Source organism: Chionomys nivalis, chromosome 7 (genome assembly GCF_950005125.1).
Source record: "Chionomys nivalis chromosome 7, mChiNiv1.1, whole genome shotgun sequence".
Classification (NCBI taxonomy): domain Eukaryota; kingdom Metazoa; phylum Chordata; class Mammalia; order Rodentia; family Cricetidae; genus Chionomys; species Chionomys nivalis.
The window spans coordinates 8,413,632-8,439,439 of NC_080092.1; the positions used below are offsets into that span (position 1 = coordinate 8,413,632).

Here is a 25,808-nt window from a genome sequence, read left to right on the forward strand (position 1 = left end):
TCTACATAGCTACAAGTTGATAACACACTTAAGAAAATGCATTTTCATGCAAAATTCAACCTAGTGCCCACCATCATCACATCCCAGTGGTTACCTCGAGCCCTTAGAGCCTTAATTCCAGGCTGTGTTCAGCTGAGCTCCTTTTGTTTCCTTTACTTTACCACATATCTTCTCTCCTCATTGGCTTTTTAGAAATCACGTCTGTGTGTTTGTGTGTGTGTGTGTGCGCGCGCGCGTGCATAAAAAGCAGAGGCCCACATTAGCAGTCTTTATTGCTTTTCACCTTAACCCCTGACTTGGTTAGAAGGCTGGCCATTGAGCCCCAGAGATGCTTCTACGCCTGCCTCCCCTTGCCATGACTAGAAGAGCCCATCTTCCATCTTCACACTGGGCATTCTTACACCCAGGCTGGGGGTGAAACACAGGCCTTCACGTTTCAGGGCAGCACTTGCCGATTACATCTGTCCCGCTAGCCTCCCTGCTTGGTCATGCTAGGCTGCCTGGCCAGCGAGACCCAGCGGTCTAAGCTCTGTCTCTGCAGAGCTGGGGATGGAGCAATGACCACCTCTCTATGTGGGTTTTAGATCTCAAACTCGGGTCCTCACGCTTGTGTGGCAGGCACCTTACCAACTGGCCCATGTCTCCAGCCCCCCTTTCCTTTCCTTTCTTCTTCCTTCGGCTTTGTTTTGTTTTGAAAACACATTGTAAAATGTTCTCACTGAAACAGCAAAGAAAAGCTACATTAATGATAACACTACTGTTATCTTCAAATGGGGACACTTTTGCCCGGATGGGACATGCGGGACTCATTGGTGACAATCTGGGTTTTCAGATTGGGAGAATAAGACACTTGCAGCATGTCGTGTATGTGGAGATTGGGGATCCTGCCACACACATGACCCCACAGACCATGTGCACGACACCAAAGGAAAACTCCAGGCCATTATCGGTGACAGATACGTCCACTGTAATTAGCAGCAAATTCCCACTTTCACTCTCTTGAAAATGAAGTACCTCCTCAGTTTTGCTTGTAGTTTAAACAGGGAGCAATGGAGCTGAGCCTAGAAGTGGCGCCTCTTGTGGCCAGTTTTGAGAACTGCACCCGAGAACTTGATTCTCACTAAGGTACTGAGACTGGTCAGGAGCTGAGTTTAGCAACAGGCACTCAAGCAGTGGTGTGTCGTGATGCTGTTATTTCACAGTATAGAGGTGAGGGTGGAATTACAGAGAAGAAAGTTATGTGACCAGCATTATCACGTGACCAACAGACATTTAATTTACTTGACAAAGGTGTGTCGGTGGTAGCAAACGGGCTTTGTTTCCTGAGTCTGTAGAGGGGAAGGAAGCAAAGCCTACTGTAGAGAGCCACAACTGGTCAAAATACAGGAAGTGGCGATGCGGTGCCCAAGCTCCATTGGTACAATAGCAACACAATCCATATACCTGAGACTGAGGCAACATCTCAGAAGGGTCAGAGATATTGGGAGAGCCAGAGAACGTGAAAGACGGCTGCTACATGGTGTCCCCTGCACACAACAGAAAGGCTTCACCCATGGAATCACAATAATATGATAGCATAAACAAGACCCGCACAGTCTTCACACCAGTTAACATGCTAACATGTACAGGGGGATTTTCCAAAGGCTACCCCTAGATGAAGAATTATAGGCTGTCAATGAGTTCTAATTGGGAGAGACCAGTTTACTTCAAGAACAAGCCCCCAAATGTGTTTAGCTATAAACTCACGCACACACGCACATCAAGCAACACTAATTGGCCTCAGTATGATATATATATATATATATATATATATATATATATATAGAGAGAGAGAGAGAGAGAGAGAGAGAGAGAGAGAGAGATGAAAAAGTTATAAATTTCAGAGGAAGGATGAACATGGAAGGACCTTGATGTCAAAGAGGGGATGTGGTGGTGGGTTAGAAATGATACAAATACTCTGCACTCATGCATGGAATTCTAAAAACATAAATTTAAGATAATAAGGCAAAAGAACAAGAAAAACTTACAAAAAAACTAATGTGATCAAAAAGTATAATCTAGACATGATTATGAGGCTCGGGAAGATAAACTAAGTCTGAGCCATGAAGAGAAGTCCCCCTGCCCAGCATGACAGGAACATCTTCTGGGCTGGGCTACCTACACAACGTGGCTTACCTCAGGTCACCTTACCATAGCACTCATTACATTCCTTTCAATGGGATAATAAGTTATCTGCTATAATAAGTTTTCAGGGAACTACCTGGTAATATTATCAAAGTGCAAATCTGCCACAATAGACCCTCAGATTAAATGAATTGAAACAGCGACATTCCGCACTTATTACATCTTCATGTGCTCTTCTGGCTGCTGGAAGCTCGGTTCTCTGTTCAGAGATACTGGCGAGTGTGATGCTGGAGATGTAACCATGATGGACAGAGAGCTGTCACTCCGACACGTGGCAGATGGAAAGGGTTTGAAAAGGAGATGATATTCTCGCTGTGTGGCTCAGTCATGTTTCACAACACCCTGCACACCTTCCAGATCACTTGGCTTCAGAGGGTAAGACTCAGGTTTCAGCTGGAAATGCCCCCATAAGTCACTGCGTGGGCCACCAGGCCTCAGCTGGCCTCCTGGATGAGCTACACATGAGCCCATCAACCATTCATGGCCGGTGATTAACTTCCAGAGTTCAGATAGGGAAAGCAAGAGCTGCTCTCAATCAGCTGGAGCCTCTACTCTACTCTAAAAACCAAGGGGCTTAAAGAATTCCCTCCATCTATTCCATGCTCTCTCTGCGTTAGCCATGCACGGTATGTCTTAGAAGCACATCACTAAGGGAAAAGTCTATTATATATCCTCAAGAGACCAGAGACTCTCTTGTCATTAGAAAATCTCTGAGATCCTTTCACACTCTTCTTTTTACTGCTTTATTTTTTGTTTTGTTTTAATTGGCAAAAAATAAATGAAAACATAAATGTAGGCACCATCTACTACATACCTGGTACTTCTCACTATGAACAAAACACCTGGCATAGACAAGGGAAAGAAGGAAGAATTCATTTGAGTTCATGGTGTCGGACGGTTCAGTCCATCATGGACAAGAGGACATACTTGACAAGAGAAGCTGTCTACTTCACAGCAAGTTGGGAAACAGAGAGAGAAGATGCTTACATATAACTGGTTTTCTCTTCCTTTATTCTATTTTGATTCTCAGCCCATCTATAATAATGTTTATATAGACTAAAGAGTGTAAATATATAGAATAAAAAATATGTCAGCTAAGTGAATTTCATTTCTTCTCTCTGCCTCTCCTGAGAGAAACATATAACTGAAGTCACCCGTCTCCTGCTCCACATTGGCACTGATGTTCTGTTTGGTCACTCGGTGCTCAACCTGTACAGCAACACAGGAAAGTTCTTCCCTAAAATTATACCAGACTAGAGGCCGGGGAGATGCTTCAGTTGGCAACATGCATGCTTGTCGCACAAGTACCCATGTATGCCAGTTTTGGAGATGTGTGCCCGTGAGCTGCTCGCCAGGTACAGAAGGGCAATAGGATACCTGGGGCTCTCTTGCTGGTCACACACCTTGTCAAATCAGTGAGCTCCAGGCTGAATGAGACACCCCACATCAAAAGCAAGATGAAGAAATATAGAGGAAGAAATTCAGTGTTGACCTCTGGCCTCTGCACATACATGTATACACACAGGCACACCTACACAAACAAGTATAAACACATACACACAATGGCCTTTAAAAACACACCATTGATTAGGCAAGCATCGTTGGTAGACATATAAAACCTTTGCTACTCCTGTGCAATGTCCCTTTGTATTAATCATCTTTGTTGCAATGTCACAAGATAAACAACTCACTATCTTTAAAGTCAAGAAAACAGATGCAAAGATCTCACAGCCTGTCTGTTCATGGACAGAGCCATCCAACACTAGAGTGGCCTAAACTTTTCTCCTAATCAAAGCCACACTTTTAATGAGATTTGATCTTTGATTGAAAGTGTATGGCTGCATAATGAACTTCTGGGTCATTACACTGCTCCAGGCTTAATTTTTATTTAATTTCAGTCCCCTGATGTTTGTGATATAGAGTTCTTAATTTGTGTTGGATCTTTAAAACTTTCTCTTTAGGATCTTTGATGTCAGTTGCCTTTTGGGGGCAATAAGTCTATTTTGAACTTAAGAGTAATGAAATAAAAAATTCTAGTCTCCATAGAAACATATCATTTCTGTCTACATCTTTGAACGTGTCCACATTGCTATTGGCCTATTGGTCCCATATTACAGAAGGACTTTTAAGTAATGTCACGTGTGTTAGATGCCCCTAATTTGGAGAATGCCTGTATGAACAATAGAATATCTACTGTCTTTGGCCAAGCAAACTTTGGTACAGACTCTAGCTTCACTAGCCACCCACTGTGTGACTCAGTATTCAAGGTCATCTTATGATGGGGAAGCTCAACCAATCACATCTGGTTAGGTTGTGGCTGCCTGGAGAGCGCTATTCCTCTCTCTACGCTGTTCTGGCCCGACCATTTCGGATTTCAGACCTCCCACTCTGGTAGCGTGAATTCCCCTTTTTTCAATTATTAAAAACATAACTGTTGTTCTTGAGCTGGTCTGGTTATTTATCGTACCGACCGAATACGTCAACAATCTTATACCTTATGGTCTGACTTTGTTATTTGTTCTCATCTATGTCTGCATGCCATATATGCATGCACACATGTGTTTGGTGTGTGCAGAAACAAAGTGAATTAATATCTAGATAAGATCCAGGTCTCTTCAGCCACAGGACATCAGCCCCTTGCAAGTCCTCCTACCCTCAGACATACCATGAAATGCCGCTACAGCCTGCTGAAACTTAAACAAGGATGGAGAATTTACTTTAAACCAGGATCGCTGTGACCAGACTCACATGGGTTAGGAGCAATCACTGTAATGCAGAAACACTCTGGAATTTGTAGGAAGCTGACATGGTATCTGATTCTTCAAATCATGGCAGACCTTTGTCCAAGGATCCAGTGACTTCAGTTTCCCTTTCTCAGCAGACTATTCTCAAGCATAGCTACATGAAGAAGGCTTCTCAGCTGTCCTCCCAGCTCTTTGTAATACGGCCACATTGAAATAGGGACATGTGTGAAATACGTGTGTGATAGGTACATGTACATTATTCACATGCTGTTGGTGTGTGGTGTGCCCAGCAGTACATACATGTGTGTACAATGTGTGCATATGTGATATGTGGACATGAGTGCACATGTAGTATATATGCCTGCTGTGCATATGTGTGAGTACATATGTGATATGTAGATATGTGTGCACATGTTACTGTACATGACATGGTGTGTTTGTGCTACATCTATGACTGATCTTCTAGGCTGCTCTGCTCCACTAGGGAATGTATAAGTTTCTCAGAGCTGCTACAACAAATGACCATGATCAAAGCCCAGGGCAATTCCTTAAGATTCTGGAAACTGAGTATTTAAAACCAGAGCTCCGAAAGAAGTGTTCTTTCCTTGCTTCTTCCTGACTCAACAGTGATCCTCTATCACAGGTTCCTTGGATTGACTCTGCATCACTCTGATATCCATGTCTATCTCCATTGCTGCATCCTTCTTCTTTTTGTATTCCACATCTCTGAACCATCTTCTCCTTGATTCAGGGCCGTCTGAAGCCTATGAAGCAGTTATGTATCTGTATGAGATGCTGTCAGAAATAAAACCCAATTTCTTCATTCTTTTCCCCCTTCTTGCCTCTCTTCTCCCTTCTCTCTATTTCCCCCTCCTCTAAAATGTCTTCTCCCATTAAAACATCATTAGTTTAAAAAATAAAACATGCTCTGTTTTGTTTTGAGACAGGGTTTCTCTGTGTAACAACCCTAGCTGTCTTGGAACTAGCTCTTGTAGACCAGGCTGGTCTTGAACTCACAGAAATTTTCCTGCCTCTGCCTCCCAAGTGCTGGGATTAAAGGCATGTGCCACCACCTCCCGGCAATATTAAATGTTCCCATCAAACACTTTCACACACAAAGAAATAATAGAGAAACTAAGCACCACTGCCTATTGGTAACCCAAGTTCTTGGGAGACTGAGGCAGGAGGACATTAAAATGGTCAGCCTGTACTCGATAATATAACATATTGCAAGAGCATGCAAGAGGAAAGGATCAGAGAAAAAGAGAAAAAGAAAGATAGAGAAAGAGAGACACAGACAGACACACAGACAATGGCTATATTAATTATCCTGCATCATGCTTATAGAATTTCTTCACAATACATATGAATATCAATAGAATATGCTTATGTTTGAACTATACAAAGATTTTTATTTGGCAACCCTACATGAAGAAATCTGGAAAGATGGTAAAACAAATGCATACCAACAGGGAAAAGCTAGCAAACTGATTTTTATCAGCTCACCATAGGAAATGGAGAGCTGTGTGCTGCGAGTGTCCATGGACACAGGGGCATCGCCCCAGAGGCACGCCTCCCTCCTCCCCCAAGTTCTGCTGATGCTGCCTGAGGTCCCATCAAAAGTCATTTCAGCAACCTAGTTGCTGAGATGGACGGCGTTGTCTCCGGGGTTTCTGACCTTCATCAACAGGAAGAAAATTTCAGCTGAACCCTGCAAAAACGCCAGGACAACATAAATCACGTTTGGACAGCCTGTGCTTCCTATCTAACGCGTGAAGACACCCAATCATACATCGAGACCTGGATAATAAAATGAACCAACGGAAGAGGAAGAAAAATTAATTAGCGCTCACTCTGCTCACCATGTACAAAGCTACTGGCCTTTTTTGGTTGTTGTTTTTTTTTTTCCTATTAAGAAAAAGAGATGACAGAACTGTCCTCAAAAAAAAAATAGCTTGCACTTAATTAAGCATTTCTTAAATACATTTTAATTCAGAGTTTAGAGAAAGAAAGCATCACTAAAAATTATACAAAGGAATAGCCTTGCTTCTCTTAAGCAAAATAAATGACAAGTGAAAGCAATAGCTGTAATTAATGGTATTAAAATGCAAGCAACTCAGCCCCAGTTAATATGCAATTGTGGAGAGAAGACAAGCCGTGCTTTTAAAATTAAGGGATCAAAACATAGCCCTGTTCATCTGAGACTGGAATCAGACTGCTCATCACTGTAGTGGGATCCACAGAGCAGACTTCTCCGAGTCTATGCAAGGATATGTGATAGAAGGCTCTTATTGGTGAGATCTGTGTGTGTGTTACTCATGAGAACATCAGTGCTTTGCTGGTGCAAATCTGTAGTATAATACTAAAGGAGGACATCCTCAAAAGGGCGGACGGAGAACCATGAATCTTCTCTTCCACCTTGGGCTAAAGAATAGGGTCTTTGGTTTGTTTTTAGTCATAGATTGCTGGATATGGAGGCAGGAAGATTCTATACACTGCACATGTACTACTGCTCCCATTCCTTCGTTCTCTACAGGCATCTCTAATCAAACGCAAGCTCTCTCTTGTAAAAAATATATATATATATATATATATACATATATCACATATATTGCTGATTCAATTCCATTACCCTCCGGAGATAGCATTAATCTATCACACATCAGTTCTGGCAGAGAATATGTCTATATGTAACACATATACCACTGCTCCCACAGCTTTACCCTCTGCAGGCATCCTTAATCGATCATGCTTTTTTTTTTTTTTTCTAGCGGAACTCCTATTTCTCACTTTCAGTCTGCTATTATCAGCAGGAGCATTCAGGCAGGGTCACAACCAATCAGAATGGAAGCCACTGAGATCAATGCTTAGCAACCCCTTCTTCACAGCCTTATCCCAACTGGAACTATAAGATGCCTGAATTCTCTAGTAATTGGGGACTTGGGATATAGTGGAAGCATTGTTATTTTCTCTGCTGTTTACTAACAGGTCCCAGACATACCTTCTCTGGTCTCATGAGAAGCTAACACATTGAGTCAGTGTTAAGAAGCAGAAGAGAAACAGTGTCCTAATAAGCTGGACCATGTATTTACTTACAGTTTAAGTACTCTGAAGCCTGGGAGAAGAGGGTCTTGAGTCCCAGGTGAACCTGGGCTTAATAAGAAGCTTCAGACCAGATCTGCCTATACAGAATTGCGGTCTCAAAAAATCCAACAAAAATATAACAAACTAAGGAGGCAAACTTAAACTCTGGGAACACCCAGACATCAGGGCAAGAGTCTCAAGCTCACCAAGCCTTTGGTGACCACATGATGAATCTCTTCTCCATGTCCATGTTCTCATGGGCACTTGAGGAATTAAACAGCCAGGAAGCTGCCAGGCCAGTGTTCATACCTTGACATTTGAGAGCCCTAGCTAACCTATTAGCCACACTCGGCTATACCAGAGCTCTGTGGACTGACTTCTCACAACCAGGTCAAAAGGAGTATGTATCTGACAGCCTGTTCCAGACTCCCTCCTGCACACTCTGGGCTACATCAGAGCTAATAGCACTGTAGAGTGTGTCCAGCACCCCTCCATCATCTGACAATTGTGTCCCTGGCCATGGGAGACTAATTTAACTTGACATGCCAACCCCTGTAGATGCCCCATCAGTCTCATCTGTGTTTCTCTCTCCCTAGCTTGCCATTATCCTCTAATTTTCCTAAAATACATGAAAGAAAGATGCTTTCCTGGCATCTCATTTTCAAAGTTAAGACTTGCACACAGGTAGTTATAAAAGGCAGGCACATAAAGGCATCCTGACCTTCAACTCTTACCTATGAAGCTAACTCCCAGCCAGCTTGGCAAAGCAGATGTTGACAGGGACCCTCCACCCCAGGGAGCCTGAAGTGCCTATGCTTTGAGGACTGAGACAATGCCTTAGTGTGAGTGAATGAGAGGATGCTGGGCACAGGAAGGCATCATCAAAGTATTGTGTGGTCCTGGTCCCCATTGTTTCTACTCTGTTGAGAACCTCTTTCCAAAGATTCTCAGCTGGGGGAGCTACTCATATGCTAGAAGGACTGAATTCTTGAGCAGCAGGTACTGAGTTTGCTTTGTTTAGTTTTTCCATAGGATTGCATAATAGGAAGTACAGCCTAGTGGTTAGGAGTCAATGGAGCACTACCTGTGCTGAAACCCTTCTCTACCTTTATCCCTGAAGGATCTGAGGCATGTTTTCTAATGCCCTTCCAGATCATGTCTCATTTGGGAACAAAACTGTATGGCTCACGGGTTCTTAGAAAATGTTAAGATAAAAAATTAAATATGAAGAACTCAAAACTGCCCTTGGCATTCTATGTTAACTAGGTGCTGCTGTTGGTCTCTGTTTTTCCTCTTTAGAAAACTCATTTAAAAGGCTAGGGATGAGGATCAGCTGATAGATATGTATGTATGTAGATATTCCTAGCATACATGAAGTCCCGGGCTATATACCCAGTACCACATAAGTCAGGTGACAGTGCACACTTGTAATTTCAGCATTGAAGATGTAGACATACAAGGATCAGGAATTCAGGACTGACTTTGACCCCATCGTGAGTTCAAATTCAGTCTGGGATCCATGAGAAGTGGTGCCGATGATTATTCCAAAACAGAGGCAAAGACCAGGCTTGGCCCACGGGGAATGAGCTATGTGTGACAGCAACAGTGGCTGAGGACAAGTCACAGCCTGGGGAACTGTGTAAGAAAGGAAAAATGAATGATCAGAAAAGCCAAGGAATACAGAGATAGGATGGCAGTTTCCTAGCCACAAATCCAAGATCATGAATGAGCTGACAAAAGTCCTGAAATCAGAAGCAAAGATGTCTCAGCAAACTATGCATAGACATCCTGAGGCCATGGCAATATGTTTAACCCCGATCCTTTTTCAAGACTCTACTCGATACTATGTAAAATTGACTGCATTCTATTCAATGGGTTGGGTTCTCTCCCTGCTTATTGAGTCTCCTTAGCCTGGCCCAATGCATTTTCCATCTCATCCTCAAGTCCTGTTTTCCCCCGTGTCTTGAGCTCCAGTTCTTAGGACCTTCACTCATTTGTCATGCTGCTTGATACAGATGTCCAGCTTTGTACCCAGCCTGGGGTACCACCTTTTGTGTGGCTTTTTGTGGGAAAATGTGGACAAACATCTATGCACCCTAGCTAGAGCATGATGGCAGACCAAATAAACAATTTGACTGAAATCCAACATGGTGAAGCAATGGACTTATCGGGCTTATTTATGGAGCATGAGTGAGGATTGAGTGAGGACTTGCTTATAGAGACATCGATGGATGACTTACAGCCCATTGCATTAACAAAAAGATCACCCAGCATGGGTTACGACTCAAGACAGCTTCATCCTTGAAGCTCTGATATATTTCCACTACGGGACAGGATCCCTGATGATACCATAGTTCAGGAATATTTTTGGCCTCTCACTCAGAACATGTGCTGGCCAAAGACACATTCTGAGTGGGCAACACTAGGCAGAGCACATCAGCTTCTTTAGTCATCTCAGCTTCAAGTCCACACAAAGGAAATGCAAGCTGTAACTTTCGGGACCACTCGAAACCCCTCTGGATGGTTTCCTGGCAGATCAGAAGCTGTTTGGCTGCCCCGGGCCAGAAGATAAGTGAGGAAAGGAAGCCCTGTCTGTGTTTACAGCTGTGACAAATGGGCTCCTGTCTTCTCCTGACAGACTCTCTCTGACTGATGCACCAGCCTCCGCGATCATCACCAGAATCACAGTCCTCGTCATGGTTTGAAATTCAGATGGATTTTACACCACAAATAAGAATGAATTCAAATGTCTCAGTTCCCTGAGCAGAACCGATGGGGCTATAATGTCATGCTTGTGCAACTGTACACAGCCAAGCAGGGATGCCGTGTGATGGGTTACCTCCCATCACCTTTGCTGAATCTACGTTAGTTCTGTAGCCTTCACCTCTGGGAAGCCATCATAGTCCAGGATCAAGTAGCAGGACACTGCATTCCACATGTCTGTAGTATCTTCCAGGAGATCAAAGGAGATGAAATGACCCCATTCTGCTATGGATACATTCTCAGGAGCCCTGCTAATTAGTGGAGTCAAAAGTAAAAATAACAAAATAAGACCACATGGGCACCCACCTTGAAAATGCCCCATAAATAACCAGATGAGGTTTCCCAAGTGACAGTGAGCTTTCTGATGGTCCCCAAATGCTCTTGTCCACTGTAATATTTGTCACTCATATTGGTTCCATAAAATGCTGATTGGCCAGTAGCCAGGCAGGAAGTAGAGGTAGAGCAACCAGATTAAGAGAATTGTGGGAAGAGGAAATGAGAGACAGAATCAGCAGCTAGATACAGAGGAAGAAAGATGAGGATGCCTTACTGAAAAAATGTACCAAGTCACATGGCTAAACATAGACAAAAATTTTGGATTAATTTAAGTTGTCAGAGATAGTTAATAATAAGCCCAAGTTAATAGGCCAAACAGTTTTTAAATAATATAAGTTTCTGAGTGTTTCTTTGGGATTGGATGACTGTGGGACCAGGCAGGAGAGAAACGCCATTTACGTCCAAAGAAAGCAGACAGCCAAGACAAAGGAAAATGAGAGAAAAAGGAAATGCCTTTGCTCTCTGCTCAGTCTCCTCTAGGGGCCACCAAGCCTGAAAACGTAAGTCCCTTGGTTGATGAAAGTAGGGAAACAACTGAAAGTTATTCTCTGAGCCCACATGTAGGGTGTGGGGTGTGTGTGTGTGTATACGTGTATATGTGTGTGTGTGCGTGTGTGTGTGTATACGTGTATATGTGTGTGTGTGTACGTGTATATATGTGTGTGTGTGTATGTGTGTGTGTGTGTGTGTATCACAAAATAAGAATTGATCAAATGAAATTTGAAAATAAAAGCAGGGATCTTGACTGTGTGGGGACAGCCACAGCCATGGTTTTTCCAATCAGCCCAGGACACAGCCGGGTAAGAACTCATCTCCAAATGAGCATTAATATCTAACAGAAGGGAACAAAGGGAAGCTTGAAACTGGAAGAGGAAGAAATGGGGTGCAGCTGATTTGGTAGGGTGCTTGCCTGCATGCAGCAAGTCCTGACGTGAACGCCCAGCACACATTTTGCTAGTCATAGTGGTATAAGTCTATAATTTGAGCATTCTAGTGGTAGAGGCAAGAGGATCAGAAGTTCAAGGTCATCCCCAGCTACACAGTGAGTATGAGCCAGTCTGGTCTACATAAGTAAGACACTATCAAGAATGAGAAAGAGCGGGCAGAAAGCAGTCAGGAGAGGAACCTTACTGAAGTGTTTCTATTTCCAAAAAAAAAATTATCATTGAGATATACGCTGAGGTATACAGAAAAGGTAGAGATGGGGGGACAGACCTATTTCTACATATGCAGAACATGTGGGAAGAGAGAAAGAAAAGAAAGATTACATATATATGTATGTATTATGTATGTATAAATCACAAAGATTAATGGAAAATCGAAGTTAGAGAGGGGTGGGGGCACTGTTCAGCCTTTTCAACTAACAAGAATCTAGTTTTAGAGAAAAGCCAAGTCTTCCTCCCAAGCAGTCAGCTGCTGTAAGAATCCACATGGGCCATGGGGCCATTGCGTCTGAGGCAGGTTTACTTATTATTGTGGCACCTCTGTCATCTCTTGTCACTTTAATTCCACTTTATCAAATTGCCAATATTTCCTGAGGCATTTAGGCTGCACAGAAAGGGACACAGGGGTACATGCACACAACAAAAGCAGAGCCATCTTTTCAAATTTATAAATCATGGCAACAAATTATACATCAGAGCAGCAGAGGGACCAGGATGCATTCTTGGACGCAAATGGTAGCCACTCCAGCTGCTACAGCAGACACCTCCCTGCGTGGCTGCAGCTGCATTGCCAGCAGAGAGATTACAGGGTGTGTGCTCTTCTGATGAGCCTGGAGGATCCTTCCTCTCTGGGACACTTAGATTTTGATTGAGACTTTTCCAAGTAGGGAAAGAACTCCAGGAGAAACATCATCCATAGCCAGGGAAACATAGTCTGAGCAGCCTTTTCTCATGGAGTACATTAGTAGATTTATCAGGGGCTGCTGCAACTACTGTCGGGTTCCTTTGTGACTCTGTCATGTCAGCACAATCTCAGGGAACAAGTGAAAAAATCTCCCAGAAATGTTTTTACTTAATGTGTCCAGCATAACTCAAGGACATGTGAAAAGGGTGTGTGTGTGTGTAATCTCCTTTCTCCAGAAGAACGGGAGCTATGTAGAAAATGACTGTGTATAACTTCCTCTCCCAATAAGCTTCACAGACCAACACAGAGCCAGGTGTTGATGAAGGACAGACCGTAAGGGTAAGGGCAGGAGAAACAGAGTCTGAGTGGCTTGGAATTCCCAGAATATGTTCCCGTTCATCTGTCTTGGTAATAATAGAGCTGAAGTTATTCCTTCGGTACCTATTGCCCTGACAGCTTTCAAACTCTATCAGAACGTTATTTCTTAAATATTGCACTGAACATAAATATACTTATGGGCATCATAAAAGTTCCAAGGAAAGTCAGAGCACCCTGAATTTGGGATGTAGCCAAGGAAGGAAGCGAACTTTCTGAGCACTGCAATATGAGCTCAGTGGCTGGAACAAGTCGGAGTGTATGTGTCATCTAAGTGGCAATTTGTTGTGTCCCAAACACAAATGTCCACGTGTGCACATTAGAGTGCTCTCTTACTGCACATGGTATCAGAACCCAGAACTTCAACACACATGGGATCAGGACTCGGTATAAACAAAACTGTACTGTACACTTGAGCTACTGCGATTGACACTTTATCAGACCATGCAGGCAATTGCCTTGTCTTTAGAAGTGAGTACTGGTCTAAGGAGTCAGCTGACACATCAGTCAGCAGATGCCTTAGCCATCATGAAACCATTGCTCAAAACCTCGCCATGAGAGGATGACCACATGGGCCCACAGCTGCACCATCATAGAGAGAGGCATCTTCCTAAACCCGTAGACAGTGTCAGGAGTGGCCAGGAGCTCCATCTCCATGTTCCTGTATGTGTAACCTCTTTGGATCCACCATATTAATAGAGAAACTCAATGCGGTCAGTTATGCTTTGTCACAGAAACTTTTGTGGATTTCTGCTAATAAAGAGAGACCAAGAATATCAAAGAACAAAGATCTGACAATTGCTTCTCCTGAGGGGACCCACACCAAGACTAGCAAACAAAATAAATGGGTGGAAAATTCATTAATCCAGGCCCAAAGTAATCTTTAGAGAGCCTCCAATCTCAAACAGCAAGTCACTGCTCATGTGGATGAGTCCTGGAGGAAAACAAGGTAAGCCATCTTCCCAGTAAATACACATGGATCAAATACACACAGATATATGCTGGGAAACCAGGCATCATCCATCCTATAATGCATGCAATGTTACACAATGCTGTGTATGATACTTGCATCAAATATCAAGCATGTTGATTAAAATTGTGACATGAGGCATCAATAAGTTATTTTTTTTCCGGAAAACATAGTAAAATAAAACCACAGAACCACATTGGAGTAAAAACTAATTACATTACGCACTCCTCACTACAGCCATCAGAAAGAACACTGGCCACGGGGGCTAAAATGATGGGCATTGTAAGCTGCCATTGTCTCCAAGTATCATCAACACACAGTCGCCTCCAGAACGGATTATGGTGAGGTGCACCAGAATCTCCTGGACTGCAATTACAACAGTCCTACTCTGTTTGAAACCAGAAATACAAGACATACGGGCCTACCTTTTGGTCCTCTGTTTCCGAGCAGTTACTGCAGTTGGCTTGGATATCCTGGAGAAGGAGAAAGGGAGAAAGAGCAGGAGTCAGCCTTGCACTTGAGGATATTCTGACTGCTGAGGCACCCTTTACATTAATTAAAGATCACACTCCCGGCAGTTCTTCCTCGAGTCATTGCACTTCACTGTGCTTTTTGGAGGTGTACACAGTGGTGTTTGCATTAGACGCATGTGGGTGTTGTAAGAGAGCTTTATTACATGCAGATGAGGGGTGAACCTGAATGCTACAGGTCAGAGATCAGCAAAGAGAAACTGAGGGCCATTGAAATCATCTCTCCCTACTACCTTACTCATATCAAAGGGACACTCCTTTCATCAGATTTAATGTCCTCCTCTGCCTTTGTCATATGCAAATATATCTGGTTTCAACACAAGCCATTGCTACCTAGTTAATATTTTGTTCATTCAGCCATCTTCCTACTTGTCTGTCTGTCCACCCATCTATCTGCTCATCCTCCCAACCATCAATCCATCTACCCACTCAATCAGCCACCCAACCACCTATCCACCCATCCACCTACTCATCCAACTATCGGTCCATCAGTCTGTGAATATCCATCCATCGATCCCTCAGTCCATCTGCCCACTCGTCTTTCACTCTATGTATCCATTCATCTAACCATCAGTCGATCTCACTTGCCATGTATACATTATCCATTTACACATCCATGCACTTATCTCTCAGTCTGTCTGCCTGCCTGACCTATCCATGCATCCATCCATCAACTTGTCCATCCATCCACCCACCCATCTACATGTCCATTTATCTGTCTGGATGCTGACCCACCCATCCATCTTTTTATCTACTTACACATTCATTCATTTCTCTATCCATCCTTCACAGAGTTGTCACCTAGTTAATTATCTATATTTATTGCATCCTTTTATCTAATACAACTTTGTTATTTTTTTCCCTCATACAAAGGTGAAATTTATGGTACCCAACTTTAAGGAACTTGTTAGATAGAAGGGAAGACTCGTTCACACAAAAAATTATGGAATTAATTTAGTTATGCAAAAGATTTGGGGTCTAAAAGATGGTCCATTAGGTAAAGATACCTATGTCTAAGCCTACTAAACACTTTCAGTCACTAGGATACACCTGGTAAAAGGAGCGATCCAACTCTAATAAGCTGTCCTCTGACTTTTACAGGTATGCTAGGGCATGTACTTGGCACCTCTGCCCCCAACACTTACGTACACACACATGAAATAGGTGAACAAACCTAAAAGACATCCAAAGATTGTTATTTAGTACCCACTGATATCAGGCCAGCGTCTAGATAAACAGTGCCACAAACTGCATCAAATCCAGGGAAGGACCTGCCTTGGCAATGCTCATATTCTGGAGACACAGAAAGAAAATACAAAGGACAGATTGGTAAATGGGCCTGGGAGAAGATAAGCACTACATGTAACACAATTGCATGAGAAGGTGTGAAATGCTGAGAGCAGGAGTCTTAGATTTCAATCAAAAGAAGCAGCCCTGCATTAAGTCTTGAAGGACAGTCCAGACTGGATGATGGGCCCCTGGAGTGAAGTCCAGCCAATGGAGTGGCGCGTGTGAAGAGCCCAGATGGTGCTGTAGGCACACTCTAGCAACCAGAGGGAAGCAGGGATAAAGGGTAGGGGAAGAGGGCAGAGGTCAATCCCATGCATGCAAATCAAACCAAAACCAAACAGAAACAAAAACAAAGACTTGGGGAACAGCAAATACAGCTCAACAAACACAGCGTAGTCCTCAAAGTGAGCTCCTGAAACTCCAGGAGCTGTTTTAAAGGCGTTTGTTCGCTTGTTTTAAAATGCATTTTTATGATCATCTCAGGAAGTTTATAGAGGTTCCAACAAAAAGAAAGGACAGACAGACAGACAGACAGACAGACAGACAGAGACAGAGACACAGGATTAGGAGATGGCTCACACAAGTCTGAATTCAGATCCTTGGAACCCATGAAAAAACTGCATGGCTCCACATAATTCCAAGGCTCAGAAGTTGTAGACAGGAAATCTTAGGACCCAGCTGGGCAGCTAGATCAGCCTGAATTGGCAAACTCTGGGTTCAGCTGAGAGACCCTGCTTTAATGAACAGAGTGAAGAACAGGAAGGAAACACCCAATGTCAGCCTGAGCCTCCACACACACATACACACACACACACACACACACATGCATACCACACACACATACACACACACAGACACACACACACATGCATACCACATACTCACACACAAAAAAAGGAGGAAAACTACAAAACCATCGTCTGAGAATCCTATTTCTGTGTTCGTGAAATGAAACTGAATCAGTAGTTTCCAGAGCCATCTGGACTTCCGTATTTATTGAAACAATCCTCAGGTGCTAAAATATGGAAACATCTAAGTGTGAAGCAGGGATAGGTGAAGAAAATGCCATGTGTACAAACAGTATCATTTTTTTTTTGTTTTGTTTTTTGTTTTTCGAGACAGGGTTTCTCCGTGGCTTTGGAGCCTGTCCTGGAACTAGCTCTTGTAGACCAGGCTGGCCTCGAACTCACAGAGATCCGCCTGCCTCTGCCTCCCGAGTGCTGGGATTAAAGGCGTGCGCCACCACCGCCCGGCAACAGTATCATATTTTGCAGCCATTCAAAAGAAAGGCAGTGTGTGGCGTGAAGGAATGTGAACCAGTGTGGCAGGGAATGAAAGACTCCAAGGGCAGATAACAACCGCCATCGGAAACTAAGATCTTAAATACAAGCAGATGGGAAAGGCGGCTAACCAAAGGCTACCAGAGGATGAGTATCGAGGATTCTGTCAATCTAATGGTGCAGTCTCAGTGAGAAAGGAAGAGTGAGCTCAGGAGTCTCCTGTGCAATGTGCCGGCTGCAGTTCAGGATGACCTGGATTCCTAACAGAGGGCACAAGAGTAGAGCCATGTTGCCCACTACAAGAGTCTATGTGAGGCACCCAGGTGTGAATTAGATTTTCTAAGGATAGACTTCAAAACATCCATGCTACCTCGATAAACACATACACCTAGCATGTCTCAATTTAAATAAACAAGTAATGGGGGATTCACATTTGAGTACAGTGAGGGCTCATGGCTGTTATAGAAGATCCACAGGCATCGCGCTGTGGGTGGATTGGGAGTCTTGTTTGGTCTTCTCCAGTATCAGCATCAGGTCTCTTGCACCACGGAGCATCTCTATGGACTTTGGTACACGTCATCCCATTCAGAATCCCAGGTCTCTTCTCTGCAGTATGGGGCTAATGTGAGCAGGAGCTGGGTTCCTTGCACGGACCTGCATCCCAGCCACACAGCATCATGAAGATGCCGTGAACAAGAATGCACCATGCCTTAGGTCTACCCTGTGTCCCGGGTCAGATTCCACAACATTTGTGATCTGAGCAGGTGCTCGTCCCTCCCTTTTCCCCCTCCCACAGGTCTCCAGGTTGGTGGTCTAAGAAGTCTTGGTGTGCATTTACACAGAAAGGGGGCCTTTGAACAAAGAATTTAAGGTAAGTAAAATCCCTGAGGTTGGGGTTTGATTCAATAAGATCTGTGTCATGATTAGAAGACTTTAATCCCCAGTACCTTCCCAAATGTGCCCAGTGGAGAATGTCTGTCATTCCAGCACACAGAAGGCTGAGACAGGAGGATCAGGAGTTCTGGGCCACCCTCCACCAAACAACTTGAGGCTAATCTGAGCTAATGAGAGACATTTAAAAAAAAAAACAAAACTCCAAAACAAAGGAGCCTCCAAAAACTACTACTGTCCCTTTCTGGAGGCACAAGCCATAAAAGGGCAATATGAGGGACAGTTCCAGGATGTGAGATGCATTGGCACCAGGTGCCTCCTGATTGAGGAGCTACACTCATTGATACTGGGCTAGCAAATGCTTGGTGCCTAGGAGACCTCATTCAGAACTTACCTGTCAGGGAACAAAAGCTGGGGTGAGCTGAGCATGGGGAAAGGAAAGAGGCTAGCAAGGAGCATCTCCTTTCCCCTGGAAATGTGCAAGGGAACTGGTTCTTTTTTTCCAGCTACTGGGGAAGCCAAGGGTAAAGGGTCAAAGGCTCAGTCAGTGCCTGCCTTGGCTATAGAGCTAGTTCAGTGTCGGCTTGGGCAACCTTCTGAAAGTGCGATGCTTGAAAAGTAAAACAAACCAAAAGGAAGAAAGGTGCAGCTCCGTGGAGGGTGCGAGACTGACGTGGCCTGTGGCTGCTGCTGTATTCATCCCGGGCGTCACAAATTACGATCTGAAACCCAACGGAGGGAGGCACAGCGAGCTCCGGAGCTCTGTCTGCTTGGCCTAGCGCTGGCCACCTGAAACAGGGATCTCTTTCCTTCTCCACGGTGGAAAAGTATCAGGTTAGGAACAGAGGGTCAGATTCTGCTGACCTCTGAAGAAGTGGCAAGGTGCTAATCAATAAACTGATGGAATCAATGGCCCCCAAGGCAGGTTTTCATTATTAATATGCTATGGAGAGCCCACCTGAGTGATGGAGGGAAGGGGGAAAACGCCACCTGGCAGGATGGGAGCCCTGCCGCTTCTCTTAGATTATCCAATTTATTCTTGTCAGGATTAATTTACTAAACCTAGGCTGGATTTTTTATTTAGATGATATTGTTGGTTTGTCATGCGCCTCAGATCCACACTGAAGGCGCCCCAGGGGATGGCGCTTGCTTCTGAACAATGTTGGGTTCAAATTGGAAAAATGTCACTTTGGGCGCGAACAAATTATTGTTCAGACTGCTCTGCGGAGAGCAGACGTCTCCGGATGGTTCCGAGGTGACCTTTCCTGAACCCAAGTCGTTGCATAAGTACTTCAGCCCCACTTGATAACCTCGCTTGGAAAATAACTCAATGACTTAAGTATTAAGTATGAATCTAAAGGCTTGTACTCATTGCCAAGCAATCAATTTTCCTGCAGAAGCGGCTCATTGGCTTCCTGTAGTCGACAGCTGGACTGCCTCCAGTGAGGATTGAAGTTGTTGACCACAGATGAGATTCAGCCGAGAATGTAGGGCCACCCTGTATAGAGTTAGTTATACCATAGCAGGAGGCCGGGGGCGGGGACTCCACAAAAACCGGCTGACTGAGGACTGGGAGTCAGCTCAATCAGCGCTTGCCATGAGGGCCTGAAGACCTGAAGTTGTTTCCAGGAACTATGTGAAAAGCCAGGAGCTGTGTGTTTGTAATCTCATCACCATGGAGGATAGATAGCTGAATTAGTGAGCCCAGGTTCGGTGAGAGACCCTGTCTCAAAAAACCATAGACAACAACTAAGGCAGACAGCCAGTGGTGACCCCGGCACATACAGATGACTGTGCATACAAAAAAACATGAACACATACACACACATTTTAAAAAGAAGAGCTGAGGCTAACACCTCTTAGGTGACAGGGACAATAGCTGTCTCCTTGGTTGGAGGCATAGTTTCCTTCTTCTAAGGAAGTGCCGGTATATGTGGTTCCCATCAGTGGCACCTTCCCATAACCTCTGTGGATCCCTGTTCTGAGTGGAGAGCTGAGACTCATTCTTTCAGCGTTTTTTAAAAGTTTTCTCTTCTGAGGCCTCTGTGTTCTTCCTGCTTTCAGACTCTGAAGCGCACAGTGATTGGTTCTCTCCAGAGGCATGCGTTGTTTCTTCTTCCCTCTTAAGAGAGCTTTCTTTGCTTCTACGTTTTGTATGCTGGTTGTTTCCAATGACTTTCGCAAGGAAGAGTTCTTTCTGGCCATGAGATGGTGACAGTGTGATCCTGGGTCATCTGTAAGCATCATTTACAGCTCTGTAGGACTGGGACATAAAGTCCCCCTCCGGTAAATTGAGAAAAACGTCTGCTGTTGAAACCCTAGCTCCATGATAGCATGAAGAAGGAAGGGCAGGTGCACGGCTGAATTATAATCCGCTAAAAACGGGGATTCCCATGCCTTGACCCCTAGATTCCATAAAGATGAGAGAATTGGGAGATGCGGTGTATGCAGGTGTGATTGAGCTCAGGAGACACAAAGTTTCTGTGGTATCTAGTTAGCCCCAACTCTCATATGTGGTGACTTTTGACAAGAGAAGTGTCAGGCCACTCAAGGTCAGGCAGACCCCGGAGAGGTGTTGCAGTAAGCCAATGGACACCCAGCCTCAGGGTGAGTGTGGTCCTGATCTAAGACTGCAGCCTTCAGACGTGAGACAGAATGCATTTCGCTTGACTAAAGGCATGGATGGCCATTTGTCCCAGGAACTGTGTAAAATTAAAACAGAAGCTCAAGCTGCTAAAGAAAGGTATGGTTGAAAGACCACAGACAGGCGAGAAGATATGCTTTATAGAGGGACCCCCCAGGCCACAGCAGATGAGCGGTACTGAGACTAGAGTGCTCTCCTAACACAGAACTGACATTGCGGAACTGATGACGTCAGCCATCTGTTCCGGAAGTGCAATGGAAAGGCAAGAGCAGGCTGCTCAGGCTTGATGTGACAGCTAGGTTCAGGTCACTGATCCCAGTCACAGTATCCTTCTCCTGCTTCTGACAAGCCACAGAGGGGATCATGGGAAAGACAAAGAAACCAGGCATACTGACGTCATCCCTATGGAGGGTGGTAGGACACAAGAATTCAATGACAAGCCCCAAATCACAGCTGTGATCAACTTGGGAAGGAACCCAAGTGCGTACCACTTCCTTTACAAGCTGCAGATGAGTGGCATGGCGGAACCGTGACATGCAGGGGAGTTCCAAACCTACACGGTCCAGCACCAGGAGTGCAGAGTCCAGAGAATCCTGAGTCAGGGCTAGCACTGCTTCCCTCTCTATATGCTGGCCTCTCTGATTGTTCAAATACTGGCCTTGCCCTATTGTTTTGAAAATAATTTCTTCTCCTTTAAAAATGAGTCCATGAAGCACCTTAGATATATCTATGAAAGAACACATACTTGTCATGAGTAGGGCAAGCTCTCTCTCTACAGATATATATACATATTTTTACATCTATACATATATATGCATATATGTGCCTAGACATACACATATAGAAGGTATGTAGAGATCTGTGTATGAATGTAATGTAATGGGCCTGTGACAGTGGTGAGGCTCATCTACCATTCTTGTAAGGTGGAGACAGGGGATCACAAGGCCAGCCTGGACTACACATGCTAATTCCCTTTCTCAATAAACAGACACACAAATGAAGAAATACAGCAACGCAAATGAGATTAGATGCCAAGGCTGAGACCATCTTGTCGATTTTCTGCAACTCCAATTTTGTTTTGTCGTGTTGTGTTTATTTGTTTTCCTTTCCAAAGCAGATTATACAAAGAAACTTCATCCGCAGGAGCTGTGTATGAGTATGAGTCCAGCTCTCCCATTTTGCAGACATTAAGCTGATTTTCATGGAGAAGGAGGAAGGGACACGCTGATAGTTGATGGTGTAAGTCACTTGAATCCATCCGGGGTTCCTCTGACACACATCAGAGTCCACTCCGAGAATGCCATTGAGTCTGACTACTCCATTCAGGGTCGCCCTAAGCTATATGACTTCAAAGCCAGCCTGTAGCAGATTCTCTCAAAACCAAACAAAAACAAAGAACCCAAGTAGATTCATGCCATCCACTAAGCTCCCTGACCTCAACAGAGGTGTGAAATGCCGAGAGACAGAAGGTGGCTTGACAGGACTTCAAAGTGCATCTGTCAGTCCCCTCCCTTCATCTCTTCACCTTGTCACCATGGTATCTCAGGTCCCCGCAAACAGTGGCAAATGCAGCTCGGTAGGGGAAAACCTGTGTTCTGCAATTATTCTTTTACCGATAGCCACCTCTTACTCTGTTGCATTTCTAGATCAAGAAAACACAGTTGCCCTAGGGCTTGGTGTGTGTGTGTGTGTGTGTGTGTGTGTGTGGTGTGTGGTTTAAGGCGTGCCCTGTGTGTCTTGGAAGGAGACACCACCATGTCGATAAAGGATGCTGACAAACTATATGTTCACGGAAAGAGAACTAGTGCAGCTATGAAATCATGCCTTGCAGATGGATGCTTGAGTGTGAATCCACTCAGCTCAAATGTCAGGATTCAAATCAGGTCACTTATTTGAATCCGTGAAGGAAAACATAAAATGTATTCTATCCACTTCCTATCAGGTTCCCATTCACAAATGCCTTTAGCACATACAATACCACGTCTGGCCAGCAGATGGAAGCAGGGAACTTTGCAAAAGCTATAAATGCTGCCAAGCAACATAAAGAAAGGATCGGAACCTCTGTAAACTTCCTGAAATAACAATCTTTCTGTGCCCTCAAAATTATACTCTCCAGTAACTGCATATTTTAATTCTAAACTCTATGTACTTTCCAAAAAATGAAATGGTTTGAAGACACATATTAATACGCACTTACCAAGGTTCAGCCTATTAAGAATGCTCCCTTCAAGCTATGGGTATTGTGAAAAGGGAAAAGCTAGAATTTCAATCTAAAAGTGAAGATCACCCAAGAGTCTAAGAATTATGTCAGCTGGTATCATGTGGCCAGAGAGTTAGCATATTAACTTAGCAAAACCTATCAGAAATGGATTCCACTAACTGACCCACACACTGACCTTCTAAGCAGGCAGAGGAATGTTAGGGAGACTTAAAGAGCATTTCTTTGAGAAATGGTAGTTCCTTTAGAAGAGAACTAAAAGCCGAAAAGGCGGAGGACTACAGAGGGTTCCCATAAACAAAGATTTTTCTGAAAACAAAGCAAACAAGAGATTGTCACTGCCTTCTCTCCGCAGGACTGTTCACTGGCCTCACGGAAGCAAGTGCTGGCTTTATCCCAAGGTTTTGGTAGCAGGGCTTCAATTCCAGCTGTGTACACAAGAGTGAGCTTGTGGGGGTGTGGGTGGGGGCTCGACTAAGGTGGCCACTGATGGTTTACCACAGTGGATCTGATTCCCAGTGGGAGCTGCTCCTGGGCGGGAGTCCTGTGTTGAAGGTGAGCCCAAACCCAGGGTCCTTTAGCACACAAGAGCTATGCATTGATGCCACAGCAGGGGCTTAATGAGAGTGCTTTTAATTAACTGTAGAAGTAATTACCCATATTAGATGTAAATCACACTTGTTTCTACAGGAGGTGCAATATTTCAGCACAGCTTTTAAGAATTCTTCTTGAAGAGCTGTTAGTTGCCAGCTCTCTCCAGGAGTCCATGTTCCAAACAGCAACAAAATAATAATAGGGCCTGGGCAAGCCAGCTAAGAGCTATCCCCTTCCTTCTGTACCAGGGACCAGCATTGAGCCACACCCTCTCCAAGGCTGCAGGTGCCAAAGGGCACTCTAGGCACACGGTACTCACAGTGGGTAAGCTAATGTGTTCTGATTTTCATCTTAACTTGCAGCCACTGGGCTGCTCCACAGCCCTTTCACAAGGATGGGGATAATTGACTCAGGCAAAATATTAGGAAGGAGGGTGAAGGAGATACCCCACTCTGCAATGCACTTGCTTTGCAAGCACGAGGACTTGAGTTCAATCCCTTGGGATATACTGGACACAATGCTGCTGGACACAATGGCTCCTGCACACTTGCAATCACGAGGTGGAGGAGGCAAGGCTGAGACATTTGGTGAGTGGAGCACACTGGCCAGCTTGCCATTCCTTGTTGATGAGGTCAATGGAAGACCTTGTCAAAACAGAGAAGGGGATGCTGGCGAAGTGGCTCAACAGGTAGCGATCTTGCTGCCAAGCCCCATGGCCTGGGCTAAGACTCAAACTGTAAATGGAGAGAAGTGACTCTCACATGTGTACCTCCACACATACAAAGCCACACACTCCCCCATATACATGTACCAATGCGTGCGTGCGCACACACACACTCATATATGCCTAAGATACAGAAGGAAGACCTCTGTAGTGAATGGCGGTGCCTGGAGTGAGCAAGTTCAGAGGATAATATTCAGACAAGAAATGAATCAGATAGAAGTTGACTTCACGGCATGTTCCCTGCATGTCCCACCCACACATTCTCCCATGGGACTGTACCTATCTGTCACAGAACCAGTGAGTTAGAACACCTGGAGGAGCATAGGAAGAATAGGAGGGAGGACAGAGATGCAATCAGGTGAACTGGGCATGAGGGACTGTTCTGAGCTGCTGCCCTTGACATTCCGGACTTCTGCAAGTGTGTGTGTGTGTGTGTGTGTGTGTCAGGGGGTGTCCCTACCCTTCCAGCAGGATGCAGTTGGTAAATACAAAATTACCCAGCAATTATTCATATGTTGATAAACACCTTCATTAAAGGATCTGAAGATGCAATTACCAAATTGAAGATTAGTATGTTTGACTCAGAAACAGACTGATGATGGAGAAGGGGGAGGGTGGCTTTACAACCAGCCAGACGGGGACTCACTAGACAAGCAGGTCTCCTCTAAAACGATGCCCACCTCTGCCCAGGTGAAGGTGACACCTCCGCCCACCTCTGCCCAGGTGAAGGTGCCCACCTCTGCCCAGGTGAAGGTGCCCACCTCTTCCCAGGTGAAGGTGCCCACCTCCGCCCAGGTGAAGGTGCCCACCTCTGCCCAGGTGAAGGTGCTCACCTCTTCCCAGGTGAAGGTGCCCACCTCTGCCCACATAAAGATTGTGGGGAAGCTTATCGCTTTCTTTTCAGGACCACTATTGTGTATTTACTGTTGGTTTTGCTTGTTTTGGTTTAAAAGGAGCAGAAAAATGGAAACTTAAAAGGAACATGAGAAGAAAAAGAGGTCTTTTCTTCAAAAATCTGGCTGAAGTATTTCCCAGACTGGCTGTTTAAGAATACTGACACAGCCAACAAAATCTAGTGTGAAAGTTGGGCATGATAATGCATGCCTTGAATCCCAGCTTTGAGTAGTCCGAGGCAGGTGGATTTCTATGGGTTTGAGACCAGCCTGGTCTATATAGTAAGTTCCAGTCCATCTAGGGCTGCACAGTGAGACCTTGTCTTTACAAGAAATCACTATGAATACTGCCTACATCGAGATAATATCTTTTTAAGAGAGAAATTCCAATTGAGAACCCTAAGTGAGCAATGTGCCACAGTTGAAGTCTTAGTCTGTGT

At 44.5% G+C, this 25,808-nt stretch overlaps 1 protein-coding gene across 13 annotated transcripts in view; it reads right to left on the bottom strand.

Moving 5' to 3' along the window:
• Rbfox1 (RNA binding fox-1 homolog 1) overlaps positions 1 to 25,808 on the bottom strand; it is a 1,523,799-nt gene that overhangs the window by 907,486 nt on the left and 590,505 nt on the right. For all 13 annotated transcript variants that reach the window (XM_057774158.1, XM_057774153.1, XM_057774169.1 and 10 more), the window contains one exon: positions 14,730 to 14,777. The gene's annotated coding sequence lies outside the window, so the exon portion shown is untranslated. Of the gene's footprint in view, positions 1 to 14,729; positions 14,778 to 25,808 lie in introns of those variants that run through there.